At 48.6% G+C, this 6,742-nt stretch overlaps 1 protein-coding gene and 1 long non-coding RNA gene across 2 annotated transcripts in view; one reads left to right on the top strand and one right to left on the bottom strand.

The window, feature by feature from the left end:
• Positions 1–420: 420 nt before the first annotated feature.
• LOC117796937 lies at positions 421–3,650 on the bottom strand. Its single transcript, XR_004621674.1, has 4 exons — positions 3,597–3,650; positions 3,221–3,346; positions 2,530–2,589; positions 421–1,003 (listed from the first exon to the last, which is right to left on the bottom strand). It is a non-coding gene; the product is annotated as an uncharacterized LOC117796937 (long non-coding RNA).
• A 1,678-nt stretch (positions 3,651–5,328) lies between these two features.
• Positions 5,329–6,742, top strand: part of SMARCA2 (SWI/SNF related, matrix associated, actin dependent regulator of chromatin, subfamily a, member 2) — a 169,883-nt gene continuing 168,469 nt past the window's right edge. Inside the window, exon 1 of the mRNA XM_034647334.1 lies at positions 5,329–5,478. The gene's annotated coding sequence lies outside the window, so the exon portion shown is untranslated. The remainder of the gene's footprint in view (positions 5,479–6,742) is intronic.

Here is a 6,742-nt window from a genome sequence, read left to right as displayed (position 1 = left end):
ACCTCGAAGGCAGGACTTCCTCCCCCCTGTGACAAAGACCCTCTTGGGGAGCTGACTGAATGTGTGGACTTCCTTTGCAGAAAGTGCATCTTAACATGATCGCGGAACTTCAAACACGGTTTCAAGGGATTGTCAAATGCGCCAAAAATCGTGGATATTCTACCTCCCCCTGGTCCCATAGAGGGTTCAGAACCCTGTATGGATGACCAATGACTGAACAGTTTTTACATGAGCCACAAAGATCACGCTGAGTCTGGAGTTTTACTAAGCTGGGTTAAAAATTCTGACTTCATCACTCAGTTTTCTCTAAGTTGTTTGATCACATTCCCCTCGCAGTTAAAAAGGAAAAGAATAAAATAAGAAAGAGTATGACTTATGCATATTTTTTCATAATACATGTATTCAGTATCAATATATCAAGTGCATGATAAAACATACACAAAATAGAAGTTAGGAAAGAATGAGATGAAGATGAAGAGAATAAAATATCTTGCTAATCACGATGATATCATACTCTATCAATAGCTAATATCTCATGGCAATATATATGCTCAGGTCAGAATTCATCGTTAATGATAGTTCATAGAAATCCAGATTGCAAGTAGTCTTGAATAATTGTGAATGTTTTTGACCTATTTCTTGTCAGATCCAATTAGACTACCATTGTTTTCATGTTTCCGTATGGCTGGAAAAACTTTTAGAACTGAAAGTGGCAGATTTGATCTTGATTTTCACCTGTGAGTGCATTATCAGATTTATCTTAATCTTCGATTTCTTTGAAGGACTCTTTTAAGCCACTTGTTTTCCAAATAAGAGAGTTAATTGGTTAAAACCAGACAAGACACTTTGTGGAAGGTGTAAACTTCAGGCAATGTCAACACCCTGAAAATGAAAGAACAAGAGGGGGCGCCACTGTCACCCCTCTGCCTGAGGCCCTTCGGTAGGTGCTCCTCATATATGATGCTGGGCACGTGACCACTTTCCTCGGCACCACGTAAAGGTCCTAGGTAAATGAATATAATGAACATTAGTAAATATCTTCTCTTTTTAGGCATTACATTTTCTAAGCATTAAAGGAAAAAGAAATAGAATTTCTACTGTTCTTCCCAAATCACAGTGAATTGCCTTATGCACTCCGCTTTGGAGACCCCTGCCTTAGGCAAATTATTTCCTGCCTCTCAGTTTCTTCATCTGTAAAATGGGGATAATGTCACAGAACTTACAGAGCCAAGTGGGTAAACAGCATGTGTAAAGGTGTGTCCACAAACACTGGCATGTGATTTAAAGGAGAAATAAAAGGAGAAATGCTATTTCAATGATTACCACTCTATCACACGGTTGCCAAGTGTACACTCCCGTTACTCCCAGCCTAATTAGAACAGCAAACAAAACCTCCTCTCAGTGCCATCTATATGACTGCAAGAGCTGTAGTTTCTCACCTCCCACCTTACCCCCAAAACAAAACGCAACAAACAAAACAAAAGCATATTAGCCTCTTCAGCTTGGAAAACAACGGATTCTGAACTCTTAGTAATCTCATTCATTAACATGAGAATTACTCATTGGGAAGACCCGTTAAATCCTATCAGATAATTTTAATTTGGATCCCTAAAGTTGTGGGGTTTCTTGTTTGCTTCTTGTTTTCTTTTGTTTTTAAACAACATACAATGTACTAGACATCCGGCTAAGTGCTAAGGTTTCCAAGATGAATTGAACTTGCTCTACGCCCTCCAGGCACTAACCATCTAGTGGAGGATACCAAACAAATAATCGCATCAAAGTGATAAGTGCTATAATGGAGGTACACACTGGTTGCTATGGGAGCAGAGTAGGATAAGCAGCTTCCTTTGCCTGGGGAGGGCAAGGAGGGCCACTGGAAGGACGCTGGGCCACAGCCAAGTCTTGGAGGATGTGGGCTGGGAACCTGCAGGTTCCCAGGTCAGAGGGAAGTATATCCAGTTTGGCCCCTTAGCAGCCAGCAGGTAGACCAGGTTTCTGGAGCCCAGGGGTTTGAAGAAGCCAACAAGGCTGACAGAAATCTGTCCCTGCTCAGCCTTGGATGAAATGCTATCCCTGAAATTTATCATAGAATGGACGGGAAATAGACAAAGGCTCTTGAGCTAGAGGGTGATACCATCACAAAGAACTGGGGTGGTATTTTGGAGGAATGACTGGTGAACCAAAATCTCTTGAGACTGTTGGTTGGGAAAAAGGAGAGAGAGGCATGTTTACCTCTGTAGTAAATTTACTTGCTAATTCTAAACTCCTCAGGAAAGCAAATGTCAGCTAATTCACTGTGTCCAAGTTTAGGTTCCATTACTGCAGATGAAGCATTCATTCCCTAAGTGTCTGACTTGCTCCTATTTGAAGCTAGGCCACATTTCAGCCAGCATTACCAGTTTGCCTGGTGGGATTACAAGCTTCTTCACGTTGTGCATGGAATTTTTCTTTATGAGGATGTTATAACCAGATATCAATTTTCAAACCCAATATCCACTCTAAACAGAACATCAACCACAGCCGACTTACATAACAAGTGAATGTGGCCATACAGACATGAAAAAGCGACTTCCCTCTCTTGATGCCAAACTAGAAAGAGAAAAGCAAGTTCAGAGAACACATTATGACTCATCAAAGTCCAAAAGGAAAAGCTTCATGTGACTATAGCATCCTGTGCAGCCTCTTGGGGTCCTTTTAGCCTGCAAGCATATTGGCTTTTGTGTGGATCTTCTGCGAAACAAAAGAGCCCCATCATTCTCCTCCTTAACATCAATTGTTAAATGTTGCTTTCCCTCAGAGATGTAGCTTATGCTCTACGTTCTACAATCTTTTTTTTTTCCATACTGAGTGAATGCCTTTTCATTCCTCCTGAGTGTAGGCCTTATTTTCTAACATTTCTACTTGCTGCGGTGCAAGCTACAAACAAGACGATTCTTCAGAGGGAAGACCTGAAGGGAGAAGGTGGTGCTTTTTTAGACCAATACAAAGGGGAAAGGAGGTGCAATATCTGTATTTAAGCTCTGCTCCCAGAGATAGATTTTATTTTTCAATTCCCATAGTCGAGCATATAATGCATTGATACCAATCCCTCCAAGTCCTGCATCAAAATTTTATATGAGCTGAAAGATATACACATGTAGCAAAGCGAGTGTTTCCTTCTCTCCTCTCCCTCTGACAAAATGCCAGGAGGAATGGCCAGTCTCTTCCTCCAGTGTCTTACCTAGATGATTGTTCTGTCTTTGAAATCTGGCATGGCAGGTGAAGGTGGAATCGTAAAGGGATCAAAGGTACTTATGTACCAGGAAGGAAAGGCGTGAGGTTGGCATGCCACAGAAACAAATTGGGCCTAAAAAAAAAAAAATTAAAACCTGATATTAGCTAATGTAATAAGCATGGCCATTAGGTGAAGGCCCTTTTACAGACAACTAGGTTATCTGGCTATATTATTAGTTGCAATTTATGAGGCAGTTAGAAGTTATACTTTTACTGCATTGCTAATTTTAAGGTTTCTCACTGTTTATTTCCCAGGTAAAAGTTATACCGGCATATCCTCGGACAGAAAAACTAGTTCTTACAGTCCACTCTTCAGGGCATACCGTATTCTGTTTCTCTTAGATGCGTTTTCTTTTGTTGTCCTGAGGTTCACTTTGGGATAGACAGGAAATTATAACGCCGAAGTTACCAAGCAAGTAACAAAGCCTTAGAAACTAGGGGGTGGCTTGACATTGACACTCCTAGCCGTCTGAACTTGGTGCCCTTGCAGACTCTACCACCCCTAGCAGGGGACCAGCCACGTAAACCGTTTTTGCCATTTCCTGACCCTCTGCAGCTCTGGGTGCACTCTGCTTTGCTTCTTGTCTTCAGCTTCTCCAGTGCCTGGTTCCAAGCATCCTAGAACTGCATTTCAGACCCTGTTGCTCAAAGAGGCACTTTTACAACAGCAAAATGGTCTTAAAATAGGATTTTACTCTAGGGGGAAAATCCTCAACCAAATAGTCACAGTGCACTTTGAATGACTAATTGAAGCCATTACATTACAAAATAAGGGATACATCATTCTTTTCATAACACTACCATATAGGAACAGTTTTAATTTTAAGAGTCAAGCACTTACATTAATCTGAGTCTGAAATAATAGGCCCCTGATTTAAAATCTCCTAACATTCTTTCACACTTCATAAAACTAAAAATAAAATTGTCTCAGCAAACACTGACCTATTCCGCCAGCCAAAGAACTGTATTTCAAGGAGAATTGGAACAAGAGGTCTCAAAACTGCCAAGTGCCAGCAGTTTACTGTGTGGAGCCTTAATCGGTCTTAAATGCGAGGTGGGAGGGAAGAGCCTATGGACTGTACAGGATAAGAGATTTATTCTCCTTCTTAAATCAAAAGCAGATTCCATGCTTCAGCTGTCCCCTAACCCGCTCGCCCCGCCCCCACGGGGTTGTTTTTCCATATTTTTGTATATATTTTACTCGAAGATGACAGGTGAGGGAAGCTTAAAGTGCCGGATCTGGTCCACAAAGTAAACAGAGGGGTTAGGGTGGGCTTATTTATTTACAAAGCGTTCAGTCTCTCAGCTGTTTTCCCTTCCTTGGCATTTGGAAGCTTGCCGTCCTTTAGAAAAGAGGCAGATTTGGCAGGAATGTTCTTTGTGCCCGCCTCTCTTTTTACCGGCGAGAAAGGGGACAGATTTATAATTACAACCTTCAGTGGGGGGTGGGAGGGTGGGCAGGAAAAGTTTCAGCCGGCACGACAATGCCTGTTTTTTCTTTCACGGTCAACGCCGTGCGACAAACAGCTTCGGTGCCACTCGGAGCCCTCCCCTGTCCCCTCCCTTTCCCTCTGCAGGCTCGCTCTGGCAGGCGGAGGCACAGTTAAATTCCAGCACCTTCTCCACATACCCCCAAACTACTACGCGCTATTACTACGGCTGTCCTCCCTCTCGCGGTGCCTCGCCTGCTTCCCCAGCCTTCCCGGGGGAGCCCGGCAGCGCCCCCCCAGGAGGACGGCCGGCAGAGGGATAACGGGCGCCTAACTCCTCCAGGGCTTGGGGCTTTCTGCGTCCTGCGCAGTTTCTGTGCTCCAGGCACGAGCACGGCCCGAGAGCCGGCGCCTTGCAGACACACACGGATCCACGCATACAGTAGAGCTGTCTCGATCCACATTCTTGCACACCGCCCCCTCCCTCCCCCGAGCTCCCGGAGTCGCTGAGCGGGGCGAGTGACAGGCGCGTCCCGCCAACCCGCGCCCGGGCGGGCAGGGAGGAGCGGCGCGCGGGGCCAACTGCGGCGCGTCTTCCGGCGCCCGTGGAGGAGGCGAGGGTGGGACGCGGGGCGGAGCCCGAGTTTAGGAAGAGGAGGGGATGGCTGTCATCAATGAAGTCATATTCATAATCTAGTCCTCTCTCTCTCTGTTTCTGTACTCTGGGTGACTCAGAGAGGGAAGAGATTCAGCCAGCACACTCCTCGCGAGCAAGGTAAATATAACTTACAACTCCTTTCTCCTCTTTCCCCTCCCTCCGGCCTCCCGGCTGCAGCCGCCGCACAAACCCCTCCGGCACCGCGCCGCCTTCGCCGGGGATTATTCATTATTATCCTAATTATTATTTATTGTGCATGCACGGAGACCAAAACAAACAGGCGGGCCAACCGCCACAACAACAACAAAAAAAGCCCGCCTCCTCCCCGCGGGCCTCAGGTGGAATGCTCTAACGACAGCTCCCGGGCGGCCGTGGAAGAAACGGGAAAGTTTCAACCGAACCTTGCTGTTCTAATAATAACAGTAATAATTACTACTTCGGGGAGGCGAGGGGCGGGGGGAATCCCAACAAACCACAGCCTTGACCCTAGGTAGGCAGTCAGCGATGCGCTGCCAACTCAAGGTTGCAACATACACACACTCGGCAAGGTTGCAATCCCCCCATCCCCTTAAAGCTGGGGGGGGGGGAAGGCTGGGGGATCCGGGAGGAGGATGGAAAGGCGACAGTTCACCCCGAGCAGTCCTCCCCGGAAGAGTTGGAAGGGGAGCGGGAGAGGAGGGCGAGGAGCCCGGGCTGGCGGCGGGGCGCCAACGAACGCGGCTGCCACCCGCTTCCCGGGGACTTGTTTAAAGGGCTCCCGTTGCCGAGACGCGAGCGGATCGCGGCGGGAGAAGCCGGAGCTGGCGCGCCGAAGAGGCGGCAGCCGCCGCCGCGGGGCGGGTGCGTGCCGGATCGGAGGTGTCACCTCCACTTTGCGCGTTCTCTCGGGCGGGGATGAGGACGCTGACCGGTAGGCAGGCCTTTAGGCAAAGGGGTTACCGGGGCGCTGCGCCCGGGGCTCTGCGGACGGCCCTGCCTCTGGTACCTGGCGGCCGCGCGGGCTCGGGTGTTGAAGTTCGGGGTGTCCGGCCCGGGCGGCACTGCCGGGAGGGAGGGAGGAGGCCCCAAAGAAGGAGGTCGGAGGTGCCCGCCGGGCTGTTACCCTGCCCTCCCCCTCCCGGGGTTTGTTTTCTTTTGCTTGGCGTCTTCCCCCAGCTTGAGCCGCGGGAACCTCGGGCGTGGGTCGCCCGCGGTCGTCCGGGTGCTAGGGGCTCGCTGGGGCCCGGGAGAGACACGGTGCCTGCGGGCCGGGAGGCCATGATCCGGATAATCCTCTCTGCCTGACTGTCACAAACAGGACCCGCGCGCACCCGGGCAGCAGTGGTGGCGTTCGCCGGAGAAGGGGAAGGGCTGCGGGGGGGCGGGGGAAGGAGGGGGGGTG

This window comes from Ailuropoda melanoleuca, chromosome 17 (assembly GCF_002007445.2).
Source record: "Ailuropoda melanoleuca isolate Jingjing chromosome 17, ASM200744v2, whole genome shotgun sequence".
NCBI lineage: Eukaryota > Metazoa > Chordata > Mammalia > Carnivora > Ursidae > Ailuropoda > Ailuropoda melanoleuca.
Note: the sequence above shows the minus strand (reverse complement) of the source record. Positions and strands in the feature narration are given on the sequence as shown.